The sequence below is a fragment of the Acomys minous genome (assembly GCF_964271855.1).
Source record: "Acomys minous genome assembly, chromosome: 8".
NCBI lineage: Eukaryota > Metazoa > Chordata > Mammalia > Rodentia > Muridae > Acomys > Acomys minous.
Window position 1 is genome coordinate 99,047,971 of NC_140489.1, and position 27,773 is coordinate 99,075,743.

The 27,773-nt window shown below is 38.7% G+C and overlaps 1 long non-coding RNA gene across 1 annotated transcript in view; it reads right to left on the reverse strand.

The window, feature by feature from the left end:
* The window catches only part of LOC311602978, a 32,208-nt gene extending 5,862 nt beyond the window's left edge, over window positions 1-26,346 (reverse strand). The window contains exons 1-3 of the long non-coding RNA XR_014780908.1: window positions 26,277-26,346; window positions 25,954-26,179; window positions 18,096-18,158 (exon numbers count right to left, since the gene is read on the reverse strand). This is a non-coding gene — a long non-coding RNA (uncharacterized lncRNA). The remainder of the gene's footprint in view (window positions 1-18,095; window positions 18,159-25,953; window positions 26,180-26,276) is intronic.
* Window positions 26,347-27,773: the final 1,427 nt, after the last annotated feature.

A 27,773-nucleotide genomic window follows, 5' to 3' on the forward strand; every position in this document is an offset into this window, starting at 1 on the left:
AGAACAATATTAATTAATAAAAAAGAAAAAACCCCACAGTAATTATTAATGCTAGTGCAGAATTTTGAGGCAATGTATGCCACATTCAGCATAGTCCACATCACACTTTATCCAGAACTTAACCTCATAGATAAGCGTGAGACATTTATCTGATTTTAGAGCTGAAAAAAATGTAAATCTGGGCAAAATCACAGAATGGGCAACAGAAGTGTCGTTGAACCCCAGCTTCATCCCCTACCAACTTCTTGCTTCTCACCACACCATACTGTCAGTACACAGGATCTGGGTGCCAGAATCTATGCTAAATAAAGTGCATCTCTCTGTTGGGAGCTCACAGCCCACCTGGGAAGGCAGATCCAGAAGGAAGCAAGTCAAATTAAGTTACTATCACTGCATAGGCAAAATTTAGTACTCATATAGAACAAGTGCGGATTTTAAGTCATGGCTCCATTTAACTTTTTAGTTCTGGGTGGATCAGGCCTGGTCTCTTTATGTGCTGCCTTCTTTTGAAGCTGGAAACAAGCGCAAGTGCTCCTGGGTGACCTGTGAACTAGCCATCCCATTTATATTGTGATACCTTGAATAAGTTATGCTGGGAATTTGCTGATAGATAAGAAATGACCTCCTAAAATGCTTGCCTGAGTCAAGTCATCTTACAAGTTACTCAAAAAGCATCATTTAGACTGTCCTTAAAGCCTTATCCTGGGCTGTGTGCTGGCACTGTTAGCTTAGAAAGAAGAATCGTTCCAAACATTAGCACAGCCTTTTAATGAAGAAATGCCTTTTACTCTTCATCAAGTGCAAATTTATCATCTGAACTGCAAGGATGCTACTGGGTTGTGATTTTGAAAAGTTGTTTTTTTCTTCCTTGCTACTGTAATTCATTTCTATTAAGTTAGCTGCCAGTGAATTATAGAAGTAGAAACCAGGAATATTCAGGCTGCCCATTTAGTCATTTATTCTGTGTTTCTACTTCTCAACTCTCCATTTGGACTTTCTAGAAAATTCCACATCAGGAGTCTGTTGCCCAAAATCCCTGGCCTGCAGCATAAGCAACAGCCCACAGGGACATTGCAAAGACAGGGGAGAGACCAGGGAATGGAGCAGAAAAGTAGATTAGGAAGCTCCTCTTAGAAGCTAAAGTGCTTAGAAATTGAATGTCAAAACTCAGCCAGATTTCTTGTCCCTAAGGGCACCTTCACTCATCTGGACAAATATAAAGTTCATTTCCACACTGCTCTTCTAGAATTCACATGTGAGTTAGTTCAGGAAACAGAGGGAAGCCCAAGGTAGGTTCTCCATAAGTTCTCCTTAACACTCCACCCAGGAGAGTGCCTATTCTTCTGCTTTACCTAGCATAGCCTTTTCCCTTCCTTGGTGAACACACCCAATGCTGATACCTCTCCTCTGTGACATCTATGCTTGTTGTGCCCATTGATAGTCTATCAAGAACTTGGTCTCACGTTTTCTGCCATTTTTCTATGGTTCAGAGGCTCACAGAGACTCCAAAGTTATGCAATGACGGTCTAAACTTAGGTAAGTAGGGAAGTGACTGAAAGGTTACAGAGCCCACTCTGAGGTTCTATTTCTTATCAGAACAAATGAGGATAATAATAATATATGCCTATTTAGGTCCTTTGGTAATATATAGGCAACAAACAAAATCAGATAATAGTACACAGTTATTGAGTAATTTCTTAGTGTTAAAACACTACTTTGAGCTACCTATGTACGTATGCATGACCTCTGTAAAACTTCCCAGTATACTAGAGGGTAGATTCTAGTGTGAATTCTATTTCACAGGAGTATTAAAGGCTGATAAGGGTTATATACTACCTTAAGGTATCTATCTTAGAAGGAACATGATAACCACAGTAATAATACTAACTCCAATTTCAGGCATGGTGATGTATGCTGCAAAAGTAGCATATACTCTGTCTGTAAGAATTAGATAGGCACTGCCTGAAAAATATACATCTGATCATATTCTGGTAACTCCTGAGTTATATCTGTGCTCCTCATGTTTTCATCTTTTAAAAACCCTGAACTAACTTGCTGGAACTATTCAGTCGTTGTAGAGGTGAGCAGAGCCGTAAGCCCTGTTCTTTCTGAGTCAGAGCCTTGGAGTATGGCCACTCTCAATGCCAACTACATAGCAACTTTGCCATAACATAGACCCTAAACACATTATGTACATCAAGCAGATACTATGGAGAATTTTCTATGCATACACATTAGATTTCTTATGGAAAGCATAGGTTTCATCTCCTATACATAGTTACTTTGATACATGCTTTTCAAGTCTCCAGGAGATGAGGAGACTACAGGACTGACAGGAAGAATTGGGGTGTTTTATGTGCAGCCTGAAAAATTCATTCCTTGAAGTGAGGTCAGCCAGCACACCAACTACTACTACTTAATATGAGAACCAAAGTCAACAACATTCATTCTAGGTTCCTATGCTAAATTTCATGACCACATCTATGAAAAACTATAGGCAAACAAGGAATCAAACAATCTAAAGTCTCTTGCGTAGGCTTTAGTGTCCAGACAATGGAAGGGGAGTGAATGTGAACAACCAAGGAGAAGTTGACGCTATCACCTGCCACCCAGAGACAGTATTGACATCCATGTTCCTACTGCAAACAAGAACACTTGTGAACACTAATCAAAAATATAAAATTAATTAAACACTTCTATTAAGATTACAGGATTCTAGGCAATGTTTCTTTGTACTTAATAAATATTTTATTAGTTTGAAGTAAGACGTCAACATTAAATGTCAAAATTCATTGGAAACACTGCACTCAAAGAACAGACAGTGAGTATCCACATCATTGTCTTTGCTGGCATCTCTGCCCCACAGGGAAGCCAGCTTAAGGATTTTTCTTGTGCCCAAAAGACGTAAGAAGGTGCTAATGATTATCTGACATTTAAGTCATACCTACCATAGATATGCTATATATTTCTCTACTTCAGTTTCTAAGTAAAATACAGAATATTTGGGGACTTCTTCATGGCTGAGACAAAGAGCTAAAATTGATGAGTACCTATCTTGACCAGGACTTTTCATGCTCGTTTTCATGACCCAAGGATTATTCATGCTTACAAAGCATGGTGTATACAGTTGAGAGGTGTCAAGTCAATGTGCTCTGAAAGTCACAGGAAATCCTCTTCACGTTTTATCATGAAAGTTTCAATTGGAAATATAGACGTGCTCCAAAACTGAAGGGAGGGTGTCACTGAAAATGAAAAGACATTTTGACCAGAATGTATTCGTGTTCTGAGGCCTGTGTTTTGAAACCCTCCTGTAGTTGGCCCCATGATCACCTCTCATGGACACAAGGATATCTCCTGAAAGCCCATTTACCATAATCCACATTTTTATCATGCTCCCTTTTGCCAGTCTCCCTAGTCACCCATCAGAGGCTTACATCTCTGAGTCTGAAGGGATTTTTCTCTGCTCTCCTCTAGGCTGACTCTAATATGTAGCACTGGTGTCCCAAAAATTTGAGGGCTCACTACCTGTGTCAGAGATCAGAACTTAGAAACACATTTGAGACATAAAAATCACACAATTCTGTTCAATAGCTGGCCCGCATCTTGCTGGCTGACATCTTGTTCATATCCCAGGTCAGTGAATGTAGGACATCTACCCTTTACAGAGACCCAAGGCTGGTGGCAGCTAAAGGGGGGTGTTCTGTTTGAGGGAAATTTTTTTCTAAAAGTTTTCTGCTCTAAGCAATGAGACCAAGAGTGAATTCTATATTCATCTTGAGAAACAAAAATTTACATGAGACACTGCCCCAGAACTTTTTATACAGGTATTCTAAAGGCTTACTCAGGAAACACATGTGCATACATGAAATAAATTCAGGAAGTCAGATTTAGGTCTTTTGAAATGTATCAAAGAATCTTTGTGCTCATGGGGATCTAATTTCCTGTCCTAGCATCTCTGTTTATTAAAATAAGAGAGACTGCCCATCCTAAAGCACTTCCCTTTTATTCATTCAAGTGAAGACTTCTCTCACACATTGGTTGTAGGCCATGATCTTACTTGCTACCTACAGATTGAAAAAGTTGACTCTCAGATCTATTTGTGACCAGCTTCCTTCAAGGAGACTGAAGTTCTTCACTGTGTTTTAGTTCCCATGTCATTTGTCACTGGTACCTCCTCATGCATGAAAGTACAGGAAGATTTAAGGAGTTTGCATTTGCTCACAAGCTCTCCTCTACCGGAACACTGCCTGCCATGCTTCTTAACTCAAGCTGCCATGGAAACACAACTCTCCTCATTCTCAGGCACCTCTGTCTTCCGTGAAATCACATGGACGTGTGGACAGCTCTACTCAGAATTCTTGGTCTTAAATGTGCATGACATTCACAGGGCAGGCCATTTTAAATCCTGCACCTCAAAACAAGCATTTAAAAGCCTGATTTTGTAAGAAGTTATCACCCGAATGACCATGACATCTCCTATAATTGTAAGAAAGGAAAATCAATAAAACATCACTACGTGGATTTGAAGAGAACTGGGCTCTGTGCTTCATTGTAAATATTTTTGCTCCTTCAATAAATTTCCATTTCTCACCACTTTTTTTTTACTTTAATACAATTAATTTTTTATATTTTGCTTTATATACATGAGTGTTTTATCTATATCATAGTTGCTTTTATATTGTTGTGAAGATCCACCATGATCCAAACAACTTATAGAAGAAAGAGTTTGTTGAAGGCCTTACAGTTACAAAGGATGAGAGTTTGTAACTATCATGGTGGGGAGCATGGCAGCAGGCAGGCAGACATGCATGAAGCTGAATCTGTAAGAGGAAATTACATCTTTATCCACAAACAAGGCCGGTTGGGGGAGAAGAGAAAAGAAGAGAAGAGAAGAGAAGAGAAGAGAAGAGAAGAGAAGAGAAGAGAAGAGAAGAGAAGAGCAGAGAAGAAAGCATGGTGTGGACTTTGGAAACATCAAAGCCCCCATATCCCTATGACACACATCCTCCAACAGGGCCATGCCATTTAACCCTTCCCAAACAGTTCCACTGAGAGGTCCAAGTGTTCAAATAAATGCGGCTATGAGGGCAATTGTTATTCATACCACTATAGCATACATGTACGTATGCATTTCATGTGTGTTCCTGGTGCCCAAAGAAGGCAGAAGAAAGTATCATATTCCCAGTAACTAGAGTCACAGATGGTTATGAACTTTCATGTTGATGCTGGGAAATAAATCTGGGTCCTCTGCAAGAGTAACAAGTACTAAGTCATTTCTTTGTCCCATAAGATATATATTTTTAAAAATTCCAATTAAGCCTAACATCTTCATGGTTCTATAGATGGTTTTATTTAGTTAATGGTTTTCAAAATGTTATTTTTTTGTTCACCAAAAAAGACCCTGGAATTATTTAATGGGCAATGAATAATTGGGACTTTATAAGTTCAAAAATCATACAAGCTAAGTAGTAACCAGTAGATCCCCTCAAACAAAGATAGCAATAAAGACTTTTTGGGACAACCTTGGAGAACCTGAGCTGAGATGACCATCAAGAAGATCCTGGCTTTACTAGGACTGCTTAATTTTGAATTATTTCTTGCTCTTTGGCCTAATTCTCTTTTTGTGTTGGCTAATTTTGGTTGTCAACTTGGTCACATCTAAGATCAGCTAAAATCCAAGCAGTTGGTCACATCTTTGAAGGTATTTGATCATGATGATGATGATGATGATGATGAAGATGATGATGATGATGATGTCACCTGAGGTGGGATGATCCACCCTAAATTTGGGCCATGGCTTCTAGTGGCAGCCTACATAAAAAGAAGTTAGAAGAGGACTTTCGCTCTTTGCCTGCCTGACTCCAATCTCCCTAGCAAACTCATTTACTCTGCTGCTGAGGGTTAGATTTTTTTCACTGGTATTAGACCCTACTTCTTCAGGATTCCAACACAGACCAAAGGCCCGCTGAGACATCTAGCCTTATGGACAGAATAACTATCAGATTCTTCATCTTTCCATCAAGAGATGGTCATTGTTGGACTAGATGGATCACAGCCATAAGCCACTCCAATAAAGCCCCATTTGATATATATAATTAGTTATGTTCCTCTAAAGAATCCTGACTAATATATTATTCAAATTTAAACCCATGCAAGCACTCCAAAGATGGACCTTGGGGATCACTATCCCCCTTCATCTGGTTAATAGGTACATTGGAGTCAATTAGTACACTGGAACTCCTATAATAAAGTACCATAAACTAGATGTCTTATAAATCAGAGAGGCTGCAGTTTTTCCAGTGATAATCAAAGTCCCTGTTAGATACAACTTCTGCTGAGAACCCACTTTCTAGTCCATAGAATATGCCTTCTAGCTATTTCATCACATGGTACCGGCAAGATAGTCTTCTGGGATTATTTTTAATAAGAGAAATAATTGAAAAGTTTCTCATGGGATTGGGACATCCTGAACTGAGAAGCCTTCCTACTAAGTCAGGAGAATGGAACTGAAATGCTATTAAGTATCTATGCAAAGGCCAAATGGTAAGGAGTTATATGTAGGTCTCTTGGTTCAGTGCCAGGATCTAGGCTCTAAATCTCTGGTAGAAAAAAAAAAAACCACGGAGCTTCAGTTCTACAATACCAAGGATCTTAAGCTACCCAAGAGCACACAAGTTTGGAGAACCTCAAGCTCCATGGGAGAATGTGGCCTAACCATCACTTTGTGACAACCTTGCTGACTTTAGATGCTATATGAAATGAACCTTTATAAGCTGCTGCTTTGTGGTCATTTGTTGAGTTTCCTGTTGAACTGGACAATGAAGTGGCTTTACTTTACTTCCAGAGCCTACGAAGCATCTTTCTATCTCCAATTTTATCTTCTTCCAAACTTTCTTGATGTAGTCATCTTTTGAAAAAAATAAAACCTCATCTCTCCACACCATTGTCTAACACCAAAGGTAGCAACAGCACCTGAAAACATATAGGTGAAGCCAAATTTATGAATCAATTGTAAAAAGCCTTATTTGGTTCCAACAATTGCCAGTAGCTCTTTGGGCTCTCTCTGAGCGTTAAGTCAATTTTTGTGTTTAAATCTCAGTGTTCTCACATGTAAATATTAGAACTAACACCTATGTCACAGTATCATTGAGAGGGATTAGACTGGATGATATAAATAAAGTTATTAGCATAATGCTGAATACAGAGTGAGAATTCAAAAACTTATTCGGTACAGTCACAATCAGATGTGAAATTTGGATTTGCATTTGTGGACGCTTATTTAGTGAACAGAAAGGGAGGAAGGATGGGGGTCATAGAAATAGTGGCAAGGCAGACTGACCTGGGGCAGTAGAGCTTGGGATGAGTGTGGAAGGTTGAGAGTGTGTTTTCCAGGCGGGAGGACAAGCTGAGCAAAGAGACAGAAATAGCAAGTCAGGCAGAGCTGAATTCAACCAGAAACTGGGTGTATAGAAAAGAACAAATTGATAGCTTCTCTCATTTCTTTTCCCAGCATCCACCTTTACTCTCCAAATAGGATGAGAAGGAAAATCACACTGTGCCGGCTGTGGGCCAGGCGCTGGTTGAAGTCCCTCACACTTTACTGAATCCTGCGCAAGAAAGTAGGCGTCGCTGTTACACCCATTGTGCAGAGACCAGCGAAGTGAAACAAAGAGCTGGAAAAGTATTTGTCCTGGGGTCACAGAACTATTAGGTAGTAAGTCTGAGATTTGAGGCCAAGCACACAAAAAGGGGAAAGTTTTTCTCCGTAGTGTGTATGCATTTCCAAACTTACCCACACTGAGAGACACAAGCAAACAATCAAGAAAGCAAACTAAAGGCAGGCATAATTATATGTTTGCCTAAATTAGTCTTTTTAATACAAATGAAAAAATGATAGCCTAGAAAAGAACTTTATTTCATACTGAAGTATAAAGTAACCGGCCTAAGGCTAGATTTTCAAAAGCATCTAAAATGAGCTTGAATGGTGTCAGCTTTAATATATGTGCACACACAGTATACCAGTATTCACGTGCACACATGTGTCTGCATATGTATGTATATGCATGAATATTTGTATAGGGATATTCATGTAGCAGAGCGACTCAGGTGTTTCTGGAGATGTATCCCCTGATGCTATGGATATAACATTCCAAATTAAACAGATGTGGCCTTTCAGTTGAATATAATGTACAGTACACATCCTTTCCTAAGATTTTGGAATATACAGAAGAAGCGTCTCAGTCAATGTTCTCATCAAATACATTGAAGTTCACTAAAAAGAAAAAAGATCATTTAAAGTGTGCAAAAGAACAGCTATATGAGAAAGTGCTTGGTATAGAATACACATAATGAATTCAAAAGGCCTAAGGTCACTAGACATATTTTGCTTTTGAATTTTCAAAACATGCTTCTAAATATATCTAGCTTTCACACATAATTTTCTCCTTTCATCATTTAATAAGTATTTCTTGAATGCCTACTAAATGTTATGTACAGTACACCTTGCCTTTAGGTATGCTAGATAGACGTGACTGTATGTAAAGCTTGCAGTGTAGCACCAGAGAAGAAATGATGCATTATACACATAGCAAAGTTATACACTGTGTTATATAGCTGTGACATTTGTAAGAGTAAAGACAGTGGATCAGATAAGGGTTGTGTATTCCATGGTATGTACTCACTTATAAGCAGATTTTATCCTAATAGTACAGAATAAACATACTATAATACACAGAACCAAAGAAGACAAGTAACAAGGAGGACCCAAGGATGGATATTTAAATCTTACTCCAAAGTAGAAATAGAATAGACAGTGTTGGTGGTGGAAGGGAGGGAGTAAGGGAGGAGAGGGAGAGCAGGGCGGGGGTGGAGGAGGGAAGGACAGAAGACCTGCAGAGAAAAGAGAAACTGTGGGTTGGGGAAATCTCTGTGACGAGCTAGAGATGTAAGTCAGATTAGGCCACTGGGAGGGTATGAGGGGAATCTAGCTAAACTCCTAGTTGAAGGGGCTATGGAGACTAGAGAGGATACCTTCTAACTAGACAAGACTCCTAGTGGAGGGAGGGGAAGACAACGCCACTCACAAAAGCTTTGACCCAAAATTAACCCTGCATACAAGATGTACAGGGATAAAAATAGAGCAGAGAAAACAGAGATTGAGGTAATGTCCAACCAATGCCTGACCCAACCCAAGATCTGCCCCATTGAAGAGAGCTAACCCCTGACACTGTTAACAACACTCTGCTGTGTTTACAGACAGGAGCCTAGCGGAGTTGCCCTCTGAGAAGCTGCACCCAGCAGTGCTTCGAAACAGATACTTGAGACTCAAAGACAAACACTGGGAATTGGGTAAAGCATAGAGAGTTTTGTTTAAAAAAAATGGGAGAAAAGAGAAAAGGACCTGAAGGTGACAGGAGCTCCATAAGAAGACCAACAGAGCCAACAAACCAGGGACCAGAAGAGCTTATTGATACTGAAGCACCAACCAGGGACCACGTATTGACTGGAAATGGGCCCTCTACACAGATGTAGCTGATGGGCAGCTCAGGCTTCATGTGTGTCCTTCAGTAAGCGGGGTGGGGCCTGTCTCTGACATAGACTCTGTTGCTGGCTTTTTTACCACTTCCTCCTGTCCGGATGACCTTGACAGGCCAAAGGGGCAGAAGACAGGCTCAATCCTGATGTGACTTGATGAGCTAGGGTAGTGGAGATAGGACTTACCTATTTCTGAGGAATAGGTGATGGGGAGAGGGAAGGAGGGTAGAACTTGGAGGAGAGGACAGATGGAGCTTCAACTGGGATGTAAAATGAACAAATACATTAATTATTTAAAAAGAGTTAGTACATTAATTAATGGGGACAAAGTGACCCATAAGAGAGCATTAGGGGTGTAGGAAAATGTAAAGATGGTGAGGAAAACTGGCAGTTAGGTGTCCGTCATGGTAAACTTCTAGACATAGAAATTGTCTAGGAAAAAGGCCAGGGACGGAAGTTGTTGTAGAGTTTAAGGCATATCAAGTAGGCCAGTGGGAGCTCACACAATAATATCAGAGCCACAAAGTAGTGGGAAGAGAGGGAACAGAACCAGGCCCTGCGGGTCACAGACAAACCTCTGTCCCACCTTGAAATGGAGAGTCGCTGTGGTGATGCAAAAGAAAACTGTCACAATTAGACAAATGTTTGCACAGGCATGATGTGCTAACCTCTGTGGGTTGTGGCCCAAGTCTAGAAGCTTCTCTACAGTGGTTAATAGAAGTAGTGATCATGTCTTACTCTCGGTCGCCATGTTGCAAGTTTCCTATAGACGTCTTAGAGCTAGCAATTTATTCTTAGGTTCTACTTTTCATTCCTTATATTATTTTTAAAACTATGAGTCCATGTTGAGGCTTATAAGGTGCCTCTCATTTGGTACAGTCTTTGTGCTTATCTGCACGTGATGAATCTCATTGGCTGATTTTCCCATGTCAAGGTATCATTATACACTTAGTGTGAACTCTGACAGTATTCTCTTTTACCCTTGCATCTTCATTCACAGAAAAGTAGCCATCATCTCAGTAACAGAACGGACCTTTTTTCTTCACTGAAATTCTGCTTCCTTGCCAGTATTTGCTACTGTGAGTTTCTGTGAGTTGTTGCCACTCACACACTTGATACGATCAAGACATTTGCATTATTATAGTAAGGTCTAATTTGCTATAGCTCATTATTGTTTAACACATGGATAACGCTAAATAAAGCAATGGCTTAGCTTTATTTAGGGCTTTTAGTTTTATTGTCCTATGTGAAATTGGCCTTCTAGTTCTTACATTTATTTGCCCTTTTGAATTGTACACACACATACACGCGCGCGCGCATGCAAACACACACAGGCATATAAATAGGCACACACAAATGCACTCAAACATACATACACACACATGTGCATACACATACATACATGATATGTATATATTTATATGTATGTATTTACACATGTGTGTGCCTGTGTGTATGCATGCATGCATGTATATATGCATCCTATAATTTAGCTTGGGTGTTATTTCTTCTGTTATTGATGTTTACGCTTTTGCTTTGTTTTCAGACATGGTCTCATGTAGCTTAGCCCGGGGTAGAAATCATTATATAGTCAAGGCTCCAAGGCTCACCTTAAACTACTGACCCAGGCACTTGAGCTCTATGAGTTGCATGTCACTATGTTCTGCTTGGATGATGTTTTCTACTATCCTAAAATAATTAAACATAGTAAAAACCTGTAATATTTGTTTTCTGGTTTTTTTTCTTTCTCTCCCCACCCTCCTGATTTCTATTGAACTAATAATCCATGTATTTCTTGGCAGGCTTAAAACTATCAATACCTTCGTCGCATTTTACTTCATATTCATTCAACTTCATATTTTTTTCAAATGACTCCTGAAATTACTCAATATTTCTTTTTGCTTCCAAGATGTGTTAAGAATCTTAGTACGTGTAAAATAACATAAAGCACGATTATGCTATTGGTATCTATTTTTCTAGGTTATCTTTGTAATGCAAGGGGCTCTTTAAGTTTACAAGACACAGTGTGTATGTACATGATATAGGTATGCGTTTATCCTCCCTGTGCCTCTCTCCCAAGCCTTTGTTTAGCTCTCCTAATGCATGCATGATAAAGAATCTTTGGGTAATGTTCCATAAGCGATGAGCAAGCAATATGTGACCAAAATATAGTTCCACAAAACCCTCACATGGGAACAAGACTGAGCTGAGCAGAGAGTCGAGGTCACCAGTGTATCCCTGAGGATTTGGAATGTCCCGTTCTGCTACCAGCTGCATACTTTCTCTCTGCTAAGCCAGCACTCAGCCGGGCTCCAGCTCATCAGAGGTGAGCTGTCTGCTCTCTGCTCGCTTTGTTTTCCTCTTTTCTCTTTCATGATTTAGAGCGTCACTGCTATATTTCAAGCTATGGATTTGCTTTCATGCATGAGCCACAACCTTCCGTATGTTATTTTGAGCAAGGTCCAAGAGTTGCTAAGCACACTCAGCTAGAGTGTGATGCTTTTGTATGGCTTGTGTCTGCATTTTCTTCTAGAGTATGACTACGTGGACATGGGGAATTGTAGGTTACACTCCACTTATTTAAGGATTTTATTTATTATAATCTGCTGTATACATTATTAAATATTTGCAAGTTTTCTAAGTGTATTTTGGGATACAGTCTCCAAAGGAACTGGACAGAGATGTATACTAAGGAACTGATCCACTTGATTATGGAGGCTGGCGGATAAGTCTGCTGTGGGCAAACAGGTTAGAAACACAAGGAAGCTGATGGCACAGATTAAGTCTGAGAGTGGTTCGCTGGGCAACTTCTTTTTACTTAAGTTTGGGTGTTTACTCTACTTGGACCTGAAGAACTGTTTAAGAACTAACCATATTGATGTGGAAAGTCAATCTTATCTAAACTTCCTTAATTCTAATGTTTATCTCATCCCGAACCCCCAGAACCAATACATAAAAATTACCATCATATTAACATTTTCATTTGCCTCTTTACATGATTTAAGTCTACTCATGTCATAAAAACATGTCCCACAGAGTGGATGCTATTCAATTATTTGTTTTGTGGCATCTTAAATATACTTATTTTCATTATTTAAAATAATATAAATTTCACTTGGCAAGGACAGATTGATAGTGAAATTAGTCATGGATCTTGGCGTTTGCCTCTCCCCTGGGATGCAGAGTTATTTTCACAGCCTCACTTCAACCTGTCTCTGTTTTCTGCTTTCTAGTGAAGACTCTCGGGCAGTCTCACCTTGATTCTAGAAGCCTTATAGACTCATCTGAGAATCTTGCTCTTTTTCTTTTTTCTTGGTTTTTTTTTTTTTTGAGACTTTTTTTTTCTCTTCTTCCCTCCTATCTTCACAACTTCCTCTAAAACCATGATCCTGGGGATGCTCTGCAAAGGAGTATGTCAGCCTCTTCTTCTTGGCTGTGGAGGAGACACAGAGCCTGTCTCCTGTCTCCAATCTAATATGAAACACTCTTCCCACTTACTTCTGACTCCAAGTTCTGTCTAGCACCTCTTGCTCTCACCCCCAGCAAGTATGACTGTGGCCTCTAGCTACACAAACACAGTGGCCAATGATCTGTTCAAGAATAACACAAAGTAAGACAGGCTTGCGAAACTTTAAAGACTTCAGAACTTTAGTGACTGGAACAGCCAGACTCAGAAAAACCAAAGCACACTGAAGTGAGGGTGGCTTTCTGGAAGCCATGTGTGCCCAGGGAGACTTTCCTCTCCTTGGCATAAGAGGTGACCATGCAATACTTGGCAGGGCCTCAGTGCTGCAAGACAGAAAACCAGCAAAGATCCTGAATCCCTCATGAAGCTGAAGTTCGTACTTTAAATGGAACGTTGAAGCTTCCAAGGCAGTGCGAACTTGAGGAGAGATGATCTGTGAGAGAACAGAGCTAAAGGAAGTGCACCTCACTCAGGTGCTTAGTTCAGGACTTCCTGTCCATTCTCCACAGTACTAAGAGTCAGGCCAGATACTTCTTTGTCATGGGTGGACCAGGGCAGAAAGGGTGGGCCTATTCATTTATTATAGGGTGTTTGGAAATAGCCGAGCTTTGACATACTAGATATCAGTGGCAGCTCAGCCCCTTCCTGCAGAGCTAAGCCTCACATTGTTTTTCAGTGGCCCCTAAGGAGCAAAGTTATCCCAGCTGAGGTCTACTACTTCACCCTCTTGAACTGCTAGAGAAGTTCTTAAGTAAGAAGCATAAGAAAACAGACAGAGGCAGGGAAAGGATAACCAAATAGAAATTAAAGCCATGAGGTAATAATGAAAGAACAATAAGCCTTTTTGAAGAAAAGGGATCCTAGCAAACAACGCCGGCTGTCAGTTTTTACCGCTAGAGAACTGTGTATCATGAGTGAGACTGTCCATTCTAGTCTGAGCCTAATGACACCAAAGGCCAAGCCTGCAGAAGTGCAGGCACTGATTGGAGGGGATATACTCTTTAGCAAAGGAAATCACACATCAAACAAAGATAATATTAGCCTACAACAACGTGGGTTAGGCCAGATGGCTTAGCGGGTAAACGTACATACTGCCATATCTCATGACTTGAGTTCAGTTCCTGGGATCCACACAGCAGAGGAGACACCCAAGTACTGCAACTTGTTCTCTGATTCCCACATGTACGTGACCCTCTTCCACACTCATACACCCAAATGCAATTTAGCAATTTCTGAGTGTATTTAAACACTGTGCCCTTCATTCATGCAACACTTAAAGTACATACCAAATAGAACCAAGGGAAAAATAAAACCAAATTAAATGGATTTGCAGGTGACCTTAGTATTCGGAACTCTTAAATATGACTGGTAAAAACAACTACCAATCACAAATAAATGTTATAAGGTGATTAAAGGGGATTGCAAGTTGGAAGAACTGTATCTAATGGTGGTCAAGCAAGTACTCAACTGTAGATTTATAACAAAAGAGTAAACTGTTAATGAAGTAATAAAGGGGCGATTTTCCTACATAATTAGGAAGAAAAATAAGACGGACTGTGCAGAATTGACACAGCCATTGTATGTAACCTAGTGAACGTGATCAAGCTGTAACCAGAAGCCAAGAAGGAAATGCACAAAAACATGCCATTAAACAGTACTGTTTAGATGACATTCTAAACCCGTGGATTTTCTAAAACATTAAAAGAGGTAACATCACATAATATGAAATACTACAAATAGTGAGCATATTGAGTAAAAGGAGAAGAAACAGGGAAAATAACACTAATATACTTTGAAAACCAACAAACAAATGGTAAATTCCATATTAGGGTAAAGCAAGAAATAGTCATTTGTGTCTATAGTCCCAGTACTGGAGACCTAGGCAGAAAAGTGGCAAGTTCCTGGTCAGCCTGGGCTGTAAAATGAGACCCTGTTTCAGAACCAGCAGAGAAAATGGTACATACATTCAAAGGAAGTGTTCATCTTGGAAGCTACAGATGCATGGTGCTCTATGTATCATAGAGAACTCTACATCAAGTGAGGCAACATGACAATGCAGTTAAAGGGCAAAATCCAGAGAGTCTGTCGTAGTAAATACACACTGCAAAAAGTGTGAAGGCGAGTTTGGAAAAAAGCAAAATGACACTAGATAAGAATATGAAAGTGTGAGAAAGAGTGAAAAGTGACTACAAATCCAAATATATAGGCAGATTGAATCTATTGTTGATTTTTCTATACATGAGTAATGCATTCAGGGACTACTGTATTTATTGAATTATAATACAAAGGAAAGAATGCCAAAGATAAGATGAAATAAGTAGAATTTAAATAAGTCTGATCTGTAAAATGGGAAAATGACCAATTAATAGTTTTGTTTGCATTTGCTCTTTTGACCCTAATTTTCTAACACAAAATAAGAGGCTTAAAGAAACACTCATTTCTCCCCTCACAGTTCTAGAACTCGAGAGTCCAAATGGGGCAGCCAGGCTGTGTTTTTTTCTAGTGTTCTGTAGGGCAATGTCTAGCAAGTGACCTGATCTGCTTTTTCTGATTCCAGAGGCACCAGATTTCCTTGGCTCGTGGCCATACTTTCCTTCATTATTGCTTCCACTTCTATTTCTGCCTCTCCTCTGACTCTGACAGTCTTACTACTTTGCAATAAAGACATTTGTTGTAGGAGGCTCAAAGATCCTTGTATTACAAATAAGCACTTGTGGAACCTGGAACTTTAAATCCACAGGGTTCTTCAGTCAAAGGACAAGATTCATCACCAGTTATCCACCTAGAAGCCTGGGAGTGGGTATGGGCAAACAGCCTGGTGACTTTGCACTATCTGTGTGTCCAAGACCACACCAGACTCTCCCTCCAGACCATTATCATAATTTTGTTTTTCCCACTCAATCTACCCATGCATCTTTATCACAGGTACTTGACAAAGGTCTTGGAAGCAGTCACAACTGATGTTTATTTACATCACTTTGTTGTCAAGGAGATTTATGTATGCTTTATTGTATACACAGAATTGAGTTACTTATAATCAGGAAGAATTTCACCAAATTGCGCTGTGCTAAAATACGTCTAAAATATGATGACTAGGGGGTCAGACTTCTGAGAGTTTAAACCAGCACTCGCTATCTGGTTGTGTTAAATCAAACTGCCTCACCGTGACTCTGCTGGACATGGTGGCTGCTGAGATTCCAGAAATCTCTGACCATCTTGGTCTCAGTAGATGATCCAGAATAATCTACCATCTCACTTTCTCTAATTTAATCCTATTTTTAAAGTGTGGCTTTCCCTGTAGAGGAATGCTTGCACATCTAGATATCGGGGTGTTAGGAGACGGGCTCCTTGGTGTGCCTGTCACAGCAGACTTTCCAGCCTCAGACTTCAGAACTGTTCCACATACCAAATATGCCGAACTAGTTCCACACCCTCAGCAATCTGTTCACAGATGTTTATGTTTCAGTGTCAATCACTTCTGTAGCAACATCCTTTTCCTTCAGTATTAAGATCAGTTTTTTTTTTTTTAGCAGGCTTAGTTCAAGGAGCCATAGAAAGGCCAGAGTGGGTGCTGGTTCTATATTTGTTCACTATCCCTGTGACACAGCAGCAGCATTGCTTGTTTTCTTTTTTTTGTTTTGTTTTGTTTCTTTCTTTCTTTTTTTTTTTTTTAAGAAGCCGGCTGGCTGAGTTCAAATCAAACCTGGGCTTATGAAAAGGAGACACGAGGTAAGATTCAGAGATAAACAGAGTGCTAGTGTTGGCAAAGACGTCACTGTCTCGTGGTTGGCTTAGGAGGGACATGGAATGATGGGGAGCTGTGGCAGGCAATGTGCACGGTTGTCTCATTGCTGTGATTGAATAGCAAAGCACATTTTAGAGCAGCCTTAAAGCGCCTTGCCAGACAGGAAGCAAGATTTGAATGTCACTGAGTCAAATAGCCCCTTTCATTGCCTTCTCCAAAGGACCAAAACTCTCTGGGGTATATTTGTCTTTATTGCCCCAGAACTTGCTCCAATTACTGTAGTCTTTTATAAAGCCTACAGTATATGACCTAATACCCTGGCTTAGTACGTCAGATGTTCTTGCTGTGTTGGTTGGCCTTTCCGTCCATCCCTCCCTGGCAATCACTCATGTTTGCCAAACCATGAGCATTTCTTGAACACCCATCCCATTCCATGACTTTGAGCATGTTTGTACATATCATTGCACTAGTTTCTTTTTAAATTTCATCTGATTGATGAAGATTTCCCACCTAGCTTCCTCCATTTATCTATTTTTTATTATTCCCTAGTTCCTTCATTGAAAGTTAAGCTACTGTGTGTGTGTGTGTGTGTGTGTGTGTGTGTGTGTGTGTGTGTGCGCGCGCGCGCGCGCACTTATGTTGATTTAAATCAAAGTGCATGGTTGTGGAACTTCTAAAACTTTACAGTTTTATTTCTCTGTAAAATAAATATACCAAAGTTAGCTATGGGTGGTTTTCTAATATTTGCCATGCATTTCTCTAACCATTATTACATCAGTATATCTTAGTACTCTTCGAAGAAACTAAAAAATAATATGTTCTTTCAAGTTGTATACTATATATATAAGAAAAAGTGTTTGAGCCTAAACATTAATAGTGAATTTATATTAAAAATATGTAAACATGATAATTATATAATTACCAATGGAGGACAGCCCATGTGTCTTGGGTGCAGAATAAACATATTAAAAGTGGCCATGATGAAGTAACTCTTGAACTTTCCACAATCAAGAAACTGAGTAAGTCATATATCAAACATCTTAAAGGAACTGAACATGAAACACAAGACTATGATTTCTGAGGAGAGGCAAACAACTAAGCTATCACTGCCCCTGTCATAACCTAGAAGAGGCTGGAACTACATTTCTAGCAGCCTCAGCACCCATTCTTGACCAACAGTTCGTCTAGGTTGAGGCAATAAAGGGCCGACTTCCTGGAAACCAAAAACACTAGAATTTGCAAGTTAAAATACCAAAGGAGAAGACATTATATAGAAACATCCCTTCTGAAAATCAGCAGGGAATCCTTGAACGTGGGTCTGAGTGGTTTGATATATTGTAAGGCACTTACCTGAGGCTGGGAAGGAATCCCGGAAGGACAGAAGGATATTGAAGTTCCAGAGTTTTCAAGGAGCTGTGAAGAATAGTAAAGGACATGATGATACACAAGTGTCTGCAAGGCTGCTCAAAATAATACTGCCTTCTGCCAGGCATGGTGACACACACTTCTAATCCCAGCACTCAGGGAAGCAGAGGCAGGTGGATCTCTGAGTTCGAGGCCAGCCTGGTCTACAAAGTGATTCCAGGACAGCCAAGGCTACACAGAGAAATTCTGTCTCAAAAAACTTATAATAATAATAATAGTAACAACAACAACAACCATGATGATAATAGTAATAATACTGCCCGCAAAGAATTGTAGAAATGGCTCAGCAGTTGGACTGACTACTGCTCTTGCAGAAGACCCATGTTCAGTTGCCATCACCCACATCCTGGCAGCAAACAAGCACCCTTAATTCTAGCTGCAAAGACTCTCACAGCCTCTCCTGCCTGTCACACCTGCCTGCACTCACATGTGCACAGACTTGCACATGGACACAAGCAATGTACATAATTAAAACTAAAATAAATCATAAAAATGACACCGTCTTGAGCCTGACTTACTATATTTGAAACCAGAGTTTTTAAGATATGACTTGAAGACACTGAAAAGCAAGCTCAAAAATCTCCAAAGATAGTAAGAAAAACCTAAGAGCCAAAATTATAAAGTTCACAATATTCAGAATATCATAAAAATGAAAGGATTAAAAGATTTGTACAGTGACTAGTCAAAAGAAAAATTGACAAATGGGTAAAAACTAAAAGAAAGGTTATGGAATTTACAGAAATAAAACATGACCATGATGAACAGAATATAAGATTCTATTGAAATAATCTAAAGACAGCACTACATGAGCATATATGCTATGTTCATAGATACAGACACTCAGTGTTGTATATTTGTTGGTACTTCCTAAAGCCGTAAAGGAAGATAGTGTTTGCTCACTTGTCTGTTTTGTTATTGTTGTTGTTGTTTTGTTTTACTTTAATGGAAATTTATATGTAACTTATATCTATTTATTTATATTTTAATTATATTTATTTACTTTGGTGGGTGTCCATATGTCACAGTGTGCATGTGGAACAGAAAAGCTGTGTGAGTCATTTCTCTCTTTCAACTATGTAGATTCCATCATGCCTTTACCAACTAAGCCATCTTGCCTGTCTGATTTTATCATTTATATCAAAATTCAAGCAACATATAACAACAACAAAAATCAGTTCTGAAAATACTAAAATTAGAAAGTTCACACCACTGAATTTAAGCTCTATAAATCTATGATTATCAGTGACCAAAAGAGTTTATTTATTTAATGTATTTATTGGAATTAAGATAATTATATATATTATATATATATATATGTATATACTGTGTGTGTGTGTGTGAGAGAGAGAGAGAGAGAGGGAGAGAGAGAGAGAGAGAGAGAGAGAGAGAGAGAGAGAGGATGTATATGCAAAATTTACTATATATATATATGGTGAGATTCCATCTCAAAAAACTCATAATAAATAAAAAATATAATGCGCCAAATGAATTTGGTGCCCCAATGAATCCATCATAAAGTTTAAAAATGATAAGTCAATCTCTTATTATAAGTTGAAACCCAAATTATAATGAGAGGGAGAGGTAGAGTGTAGTGGACTGAGGGGTGGAGGGAAGGAGAGAAAGAGGATTGTGTGTTTGCACTCTTGAACAAAGGAGATACCATCTGAAAAAAAAAAAAGCCCAAAACAAAATACAATTTGACCTTAGGCAATTTTGTCATACACCACATTTGCAAAAATCTAGATAACGAAGTGCATCACACACATAGCAAAGCCACACGTTCAAGCCTATGCTTTTGGCTGTGATGAAATGAGCAAAACAGTTTACGATTAAATCATGCACAAGAGGAAATCATGCAATGATCACTGGAACAGTATAGAGGGTCCAGAAATGTACTAGCATACTTTTTCAACACCACTACACTTTTACCATTAAGGTAACAAAGTGAAAAGAATAATTCTCTCCAACTAAATAAAGATCATGGTAAAGCTGGGTGTGGTGGTGGACAGCTTTAATCCCAGCACTCTGGAGACAGAGGCAGGCGATCACTGTGAGTTCAAGGCCAGCCTGGTCTACAAAGCGAGTCCAGGACAGTTAAGGCTACACAGAGAACCCCTGTCTCATGGTAAAAATGCATATGTAAGTTAACCATTGATCTGTAATCTCCCAAACAATTGGCAAAAATTAACCTGAAATAGATTCTGGAGCTGAATAGAAGAATGAAATCTAAAGCTATGTAAGGAAATGAAAAAAAAATCTTTATAATCTAGTTGGATAAAGTTCCTGTGACGTGGCATAGAAAAATCACAAACCATAAGTAAAAATAAATAAACTGTATTTTCTCAAAATTACAAACATTTGCTTCTCATAGGATACTTTAAGAAAACTTTTTTTAAAATTACAGACAAAGAACATTTTCACAGTACATACCTCAGATAAGATCACATTCACAACAGATAAATTATTTCAACTCAATAATAAAAATCCACATGATTCACATTTTCAAATTGGCGATAGACTTGACAATCACTTTACCACATAAGACAAATGACTGACAAGTGCAGGCAAAGATGCTTAACATCATTAGTCATCAGTAAAATGTAAATTAAAGCTGCAGTGAGGCATCATTACATTTGCAGTAAAATAGCCATAATTAACAAGACTAACAATAGCAGGTGCTTGGAACCATTTAGAGAAACCGTAACTCTTACATGTTGATGACAAGAATGCAAACTATACAGTTATCTGCAAATCAGCTCACCAGTTCCTACTGCAGAAAGACTCTTGCCTGGTGACTTGGAGAACTGCATCTTTAGGTGCTTAAACATATTAACACATATGGCAAAATGGTTCCACTGACAGATTAATAGAAATTTGTTTCTGAATAACCATAAATTGGGGATAAAAGCATATATCCATCAACTGATGAACAAAGGAATGGTGGTTTATTCACATAGCTGACTATACTTGGGACTAAGAGCAAGATTTTGGTACATGGGACAGCCGGTGTGAACCACAAACCACACTAAGCAAATGGGACAAAAACAAAGGACTATTCACAATTGGATTTGATACTTATGAAATTCTGGAAAAGTTGAAAGAAGAAGGTAAATGAACACTGTTTTCCTGGAGTCTTCTGGTTATTTTAGCATGGGGAGACCCACAGAAAAACATTTTGGGGTGATACAAACACTCAATATTTATATCCTGAAGGTGACAGTGGTTGCAAGACTATATATAATTATAGAAAGATGGCTGAATTTCATGTTCCAATGTTGCGTGGGTTTCTGTTGCTATAAAACACTGCCCCCAAACAGCCTGGGGAGGAAAAGGTGTGCTTTGTCTCACTGTTCCATTGACTGAGGAGAATCAAGTCAGAAACTCAAGGCAGGAGCTTGTAACAGAAACAGTGGAGGAAGACTGGTTATTGACTCCTTCTGGGCTCACATTCAGCTACTATTCTCACATAACCCAGGCCCATCAGTCTAGGGATTGTATTGCCTAGAGTGGACTGGACCTTCTCTCAATTACAAATCAAGAAAATACTCCATAGATAGACCAATCTGATGGAGACAATTCTTCAACTAAATTTACCTATCTCCAAGTATGTCAAGTTGACAACCAAGAAAAGCCATCACAGATATGCTGAGTTTTATTGTATATAAACTGCATCTTTTTTCTTTTTTAATTTTATTAATTTATTCATATTACATCCCAATGGTTATCCCATCCCTTGTATCCTTCCATTCCTCCCTCCCTCCCATTTTCCCCTTACTCCTCTCCCCTATGACTGTGACTGAGGGGGACCTCCTCACCCTGTATATGCTCATAGGGTACCAAGTCTCTTCTTGGTAGCCTGCTATCCTTCCTCTGAGTGCCAACAGACCTCCCCATCCAGGGGACGTGGTCAAATATGGGGCACCAGAGTTCATGTGAAAGTCAGACCCCACTCTCCACTCAACTGTGGAGAATGTCCTGTCCATTGGCTAGATCTTAGTAGAGGTTTGAAGTTTACTGCACATATTGTCCTTGGCTGGTGCCATAGTTTGAGAAGGACCCCTGGGCCTAGATCTTCCCATCATAATGTTCTTCTTGTAGGTTTCTAGGACCCTCTGGATCCTTCTATTTTGCCATTCTTCCATGCTTCTCTCACCTAGAGTCCCAATAGGATGTCCTCCCCTCTGTCCCATAAACTGCATCTTAACAAAGTAACACAGAAGAAGTAGGTAGGAAGTGATATGGGAGGGCCCAATTATAGTCTTACAATACAGACAGAGAAGTTTGAATTTTGCATAAGGAGCAATAAAGAATTAGTATATTTATGTCATAAATAAATGCCCCCCTCCTGGGCCTTATAAGGGACTTGGATTTTATTTTTGGCATCAGTAATTATTTTATTTTCCTAGTTATAGGGAGTCCTAGGGATTTCCTTAATAAAAGAAGTTAAACTATGTATTTTCACTGTATTTATATAATAAAAAATGGCACTTGGTAATGCAGAAAGATGGATGCAGGTGGAGATAATTTCCCAGACTAGTAATGAGTTAATGGAGTCCCTTAAAGAGGCTGTAAATTGGCTAAATTTTACATCTCACATTCAAATCTAACAGAAGCAGAAGGAAAATGCACCTGCAGATATAATAAATATCCTTTGACCCAGCAGTCTGAAACACAACTTAAATAGAAAACCTCATCCCAGTGTGTTACCCTGATGAGAATTTCCTAGCTAGGACATGATGAGGGTTCTGATCACACCAGACCAGATGAAAGCAGGATCTGCAGGTGCATCTTTCTCCCTGGAAGGAAGTTGCTAAACCATGAAGGGCATGTCAGAATCACTATCATGTTTTCCTGAAAACCAAGGAGTTCACCAGGAAGAAAGCGGTACGTGCATATCAAATCAATCCAGGCTGGTGCACAATTTCATTAACTATTCAGCATTATGAATTACTGCATGTTTTACATGTAGGACTGGATTCCCTTTGGGACTAAAGTAGTGTGAAATCCTTGTTACACAGAACCATTGGGGACAGAAGGGCTCTGTCTAATTTTTGATGACACAGAAGTGCTATGAAATGACACACACATCATCAACTGCCAAGAAATTGCATTAAACATTGAATTTTATGAGATTTCCCTGAAAATTCGTGTAAATAAGTAAAAGAAATTATTTATTGAGTGTATAACAAAACTAAAATCCTTCATACAGTAGAAAACCAAAGTAAGTAAATAAGGGCATTAGATAGGTAAAAAAAATTATAAGTTATGATAAATAAAATTATAGTCTATCTCCCTAATGCAAATTAAAGTAAAATTAAACAAATTTTAATCCATAAAACTGATCCAGAAGGCAAATTATGTTTGAAAATGTCAGGTGTAGTAAATAATGATGAAAGTGTTGCAATGTTAGAAACTGACACCATCATTTTTGGAAAGCGTTTTGGCAGAATGTTTCTAAAGATCAAAGCTCACGTGCTTGGACACACCAATTCTTTTGTAATAATTCCTCTACATAAATATTGACATGTGTACAGATATTTATTGCAGTGATATTTGAAGATGACAATAATGGAAACCATCCTGATAGTCATTAGTGGACAAGTAGGCGTATTAATTCAACTCTACCCAAACACTTATAGAATGATTTTAAAAAATGACCATATATACATGTAGAGTTATTAAAGGACGACGTTTCTACCATATATTACCATATACTATTATGAATCACCATACACTACCACATAATTCCAAATGCTACCATTTTCTAGGTCTCAATTCTGTACATTTTGTTAACAATTTTGTAGTGACATTTGTCTATTATTTTAAAAATACAATTTCAAGGTTCAATTTTTATGTGTGTACGTGCCACATAGTTGCCTGTGCCCACAGAGGCCAGAAGAAGGTGTTGGATCCCCTGGAGTTGGAGTTATAAAGGGGGTGTAAGCTGCCGAATGGCCCAGCGTGAATGCTGGGAACAGAAAGTGAGTGTTGTGGAAGAGAAGCCAGCCCTCTTAACTTCTGGTTATTTCGTAAATACAGAAATACAAAGAAAATTGGGAAGAAGGAAAGTAGCCTGATTTAACCAGAGTTGTTTTCTTTCGTTCTCTTTTCTTTTTTCCCTTTCTTAGTCCTTTCATTGCCTGCTTCTTCCTTTCTTTTCTCTCTTTAGTATTTCTGAATGGCTTCTATGAACTAGCTCAACATACTGCTGCTAAAATGTGGAAAAGATATAAAAACAAATTCATGATACCATGGATTATGATAATACACTAGAGGCCTAACCTAAATTGATATTTAAAGTTTGAACAGGAGAGAGAAGTCAGGAAAAGGATAACGGGGTATAAAAGGTAAAATAAATAAATAAATAAATAAATAAATAAATAAATAAATAAAAATTTAAAAAAAAAGTGTGTCCCAGATGAGTAATTAGAAAAGGGCCTTTTCATGAAGAAGGAGCCAAAGTTCAGCATTAACTAGTCAAGGTTTTCTGATTCCATTTGTTTGGAAATAAAAGAAATCAACAAAAAAAGATTCTCTCTATAAATTTAGGGTAAAATGTCATCAGGATTCATTGCAAGGAACAGCAAACCTCTGATTCTACAGTTGGCAAGTACACAGTTTCCACAATGAAAACCTCACGAGTTAAGAACATTTTTTCCCTCATCAGGCTGTGGATTTGTTTGCTTGTTTATATGTATTTGTAAAACTCTTTATCCTACTTTCAAAATTCACAACTTTTCATGATGCCCCAAGTCAGCACAGGGCAATCATGCTCTTATCAGACACACAATGCCTCTAATTCATAATTTATGCCAGTCACAGTCAGGACCAGGAGTTCAAAAGAACAGCAGAGGAATTCTAGGAAGAATTCTTTCTACTGTTTGAGATGAGAGAAAGGAGAATCTTAAAGTAATATGCCTAGATCCCAGGGTCTAAAAAGCGTCTGTTATGTGCTGCTCTGGTGTATGCCCCACAAGCTGTGAGAAACAAGGTAGTATTCTCTCCTGCTCACAGGAGACAGTCAGTGCCCCAGAGGTGCAAAAGTAGAGGAGAGACAGAGGTTGCTGCTGCTGCTGCTGCTGCTGTTGTTGTTGTTTTGCTTTTTGCTTGTTTGTTTTTTCTTTCATAGGACATTTAGTTTATATTTTAGGGCAGAAATAAAAATGGTGCTGTGAATTTGTTGTTGTAGTTTTATTTTGTTGGTTGTTTGGTATTTTTGTTTGTTTGGTTGGTTGGTTATTTTGGTTTTTTGTTTGTTTGTTTGGTTGATTGGTTGGGTTTTCTTTTTTTTCACAATTCTGCTCATCTACCATTTTCACATCTAGTACTAGAATGCCTTCAGTTCTAAATTGAGTCATCACTATACAACCTTATTTTCATCTAAAATTGATGAAAGGTATATTATTTTAAATGTCTAGAATTAAGACACCACATTAAAATTTTTATTAAATTAAGCTCTTAGGTTTAAACTTTGAATATCAAGAAAAAAGAAAAACTCCTAAAGCCAATCAAGTAAATCTTCAAAAACAACATTGGTCACCAAATCATCATTTACATTCACATTAGAATGATTCTAAAAGCTTCTCCCTATCCAAATAGGGTGCATGGGGGCTTTGCTTATTTGTTTGTTTGTTTAATGTTAAACATGAATTTGTGAAAATTGAACTTTGCAGACAAGAAAAAAAGTAAAATGTTAATTAAACATACATTTCCCAACCAAATTTTCTGAGTGTCTCTCCTTGGTATTTAAATTCAACTTTTCTCAGCTTTCAATTACTCTTACTTGGGGGCTGTGCATTTCTCATCAACAAGATGTTTTATTGTCTTTCTACCCTCATATTGTTTATAGAGCACTACACTTGATGTATACTAGCCATCTTTCCAAGTGAATTCATGGAGGATTGCGTAACAATGAATTAAACAAGCCAGGCTTTCATGCTCCATGTGCATAAGGCAGGCTTTGAAGAGCTCAAACATGCTTGTTGACTTTTGAAGAGAATTATGTTTTCCTGTAATAAAATAAACACAATATTCATCTGGAATATCAAACTAAGTCTACATCAAAGAGACTTAAGAAAACCCGGGGCAGTACATGAACGCAATCACCTCAAGAATAGAGACGAGGATGAAAAAGTATCTGATGTCTTCAGGGAAGAAGTGAGAAATTCTCCTGAAAAAAAAAAAGAAAGAAAGAAAGAAAGAAAAGAAAGAAAGAAAGAAAGAAAGAAAGAAAGAAAACATATGTTAAGTATTTGCTTACTTTGTGGTTGAAAATATGAAAGTCAAGGTTTGTTCTAGTTTAGTAAGTTTACAAGCCCTTCCTCTGCATGGTTGTGAAGTGTATTACAAAGCCAAGCAGATGTCTGCCCACGACACTATATTCAAAAGAGAGAGGCAATGACAGGGGCCAGTCATGCCCTGACCTGTGGCTGGGATCAGGCTCACTGATCACATGGGACTAAGCATCTGCTATTTTTTTTAAAAAAGGCTAAAGATGTAGAACTCTAGGTCTATCTGTGCCTCTGTTTTGCCAGGTGGGGGTCTGTGCCTGAAGAGTGGAAGCAGGAGATGGACCAGCAGTGGAACCGGCATTTTGAATGATGTGCCTGCAGGTTACTACATCACAATCTGCTCAAGAATGGGTTGCCAGGAAGATGACACTGCCATTTGACATCCCAATAATTTCTTGGGTAACATATGCAATCAGTTCACAGACCCAGCCCAGCACAGTTGGCGGGAGTTGGAGGAATGGGCGGGGACTTCTTGGCACTCCCTAGAAGACAGGTGGAGAAGCTGCAGATTAAGCTGTTTGCTCATCCAGCAAAGAGGAAGAGAGGTGTCAGAAGCTTCATCAGTCTTCTTCCTACTGGTCTAAATATACTGCCTATTGGCCAGACCAAACCTGGCTATGTAATAGTGATAAATCCAATAGCATAATCACAAGTTAATTATTTTATGTTTGTTTCTATGCCAGTAGATAGAAACCTCCCTGAAGACAGAAAACTAGTTTATTTTTGTCTCCTTCTAAAGGAGTCTTCTATATTTTAGGCATTATTTAAATAATAGACTTTGCATAAATGTACTTTATAAAGTGATGCTTAAATGCTCTGCTTTATTTAAAAAGGAACTAAAGCAAAAAGAACAAAAATAGAAGTTATATTTTTTTTAAAATCAGAATTACAGGATATCAATGCCACACCTTAGAAGAAAAGTCTCAGACTCTGTAATAATTCTTAATGCTGTCATGCTTCTCTAAGGACCCTCTTTTATCTTCTTTTTTGAATAGAAATTGAGTGTGCATTAGTGCACTTGAGTCCTCTTTGGAATGCATTGAGAATACAAGTACAGTCATCAGGCAATCATAAAACTCGCAATGGAAAGAAAAATCTAACAGTGCATTGTTGTGATCATGGACGAATCCCCAGGTGTGGGCAGGTTCACAGCACAAACCATCAGCCTGGACTTGAAATGGTCACAGCCAGCTTCGGAGACTGTAGGTCCATTTGGGAAGTTTAGGTCTCTGAGGATGAACAGCATGAAATAGAGCCAATGTGCCCAGGTAACACACATTTGCCTCTGTTCAAGGACACAAAGTTGAGGCTC